The sequence below is a fragment of the Haplochromis burtoni genome, unplaced genomic scaffold, assembly GCF_018398535.1.
Source record: "Haplochromis burtoni strain Fernald_Lab_line unplaced genomic scaffold, NCSU_Asbu1 Contig_706, whole genome shotgun sequence".
Taxonomy (NCBI): Eukaryota; Metazoa; Chordata; class Actinopteri; order Cichliformes; family Cichlidae; genus Haplochromis; species Haplochromis burtoni.
The window spans coordinates 12,343-14,399 of record NW_024583067.1 but is presented as its reverse complement, the minus strand read 5'-3'; positions in this window follow the sequence as shown (position 1 = coordinate 14,399).

The window sequence follows — 2,057 nt, the reverse complement described above, 5'->3', positions numbered from 1 at the left end:
TTCTTTCATTTGTAGGAAATAAAAACAACCAACTATTTAAATGCATTTAGTTTATGTAGAAAAGTAAAGGCAGTAATCACTTTTAGGAACATCTCCTCTTGACTTTTATTGTTCTTTTTAGAGGTGATGCTGCATTTGTTGATAGGCTTTATTTTGTTTTAAAATATTATTTTCAATCCAGTTTGGGTTCACTTAGTTTCCAGAGTAATTTTACTCATTTGTTTAGTTTTATGGTTTGAAAAATGGTTGGCTTTGTGGACATTATTTGTTTTTAAGTCTGTTGTATGAAGGTTATTTGTCAGGCTAAGATTTAGGAAAATCAGATTTTTTTTTCTAGGTGAAAGTGCTAAATAAGTAACTCAAATAACATCAACCCCCTCATAATTTTACCATTTAAAAGTAGCTGAAAATCTGCCAGCACAGCTGCCACTCCTTGTCTCGCCAGACTGGACGGGTCCTGGCTTAAAGTTTGCTCAGCTTTGTGGCAAAGGATAAAATAACTGCCAATGGGAATATATGATGCCTGACGTTGCTGGTAAATGGGTGTGAAACGGAACAAGTAAATGTATTTATGAACTCAACCCATTTTGACTTCTAAAATCCGCTATTTGCATACCAGAGTTTGCTTGTAAACCTTGCGTACACCATAAAGAAGAGCGCGCAGTTTACTCTTTGATATTTTTATATGATTTGTAGTGGTGTGCAGCATTAACCAGTTAAATAGAAAATTATGGACTATTTTTTGGTGTTTGAACTAGAGGTGGGAATCACCATACATCCCACGATACGATATTATTACAATACTTAACGCACAATACGATATTATTGCAATTTTTTAAAATATTTTGCGATATATATTCATTTTATCTAATATCAAAGTCTCACACTCAGTCTTTCTCTCATTTCAGTCAGTTTTATTGTTGACAAACTGAACGGTTTGTATTACAGTCTAGTCCAACTTAACTGAATGCAACCATCTGGTACAATTATAGCTATTCTGAACTATGCAATTTATGAAAACTATGCAGCCCATTCAGCAACTGAAGAATTTGAAAGTAAATTAAAACAAAATATAATTTTACATTAAATAAAAAAGTTTTAAACTTAATTAAAATAAAACATGTCTTAAATTAAAATAAGTAAACTGTCATGTTTATTGCTGCCAAAAAAAAGTTAAACACATTTGGACAGTGTCAGGATTCTTGCTCAGAAAAAGGATCAACATGCTCTGAAGTCAGAGCATGTTCCAGTCCACAAAAACTTTTTTTGTAACAAAATATCGATTTCTGCTGTCCCTGTATCGATACATTATTAGCAAACAAAATATCACGATACTACACAGTATCGATTTTTTCCCCCACCCCTAGTTTGAACTGAGTTGCCAGATGAGTAACCCTGCCACAGGCCAGGCTGATGAACCTACAGGTGTAGGTGAGCCTGTGAACACAGAGCAGCTCTGAACTCATGAGTAAATCACTCATCCTACACTAATTCAGGCCTCAAGCTCCACCCCTTGGGTTTAAATCAGAGAGTTTTATTTGATGGTGTTTTTTTACCCTTGTTGAGTTTCCACCTGACTGAGCAGTTGAGCACACGCTCTGCTGAACAGCTCGTCTGCCTCGCAGGCTGTTCCTGCTTTGCTGTCCTCTCTTGGTGAGGGTACCACCAAGGGACTCGCCAGTCAAATGTGCTTGAGATAAAACTAACCAGCTCTGACATGAAGCAGCATGTTACCTGCTATGAACAGGGCCAATACTTTTCCTGGGTTTTTCTCTGAAATGCCTAAAAGATTTGAATCCTTCTGCTGTACTGTTGACATGGATCTGGTGGTACCTGTCACAGGTATGTTCAGGTAATGAGTTGTCTGTGGTAGAGGAAGGTTCAACCAGACTTTAAACAAACTGATCACACAGTGGATCAGTGTCTGTCAGCTGCTGCGGGTTCTATATTCTTGGGCGGATGACACATTCAGGTCTGAAGCTGCTGACATTCACTTTTGTCAACTCGATTGGTGGCAGACTGGAATTATACTAAACTTGTCCTTTTTTATTTTATTT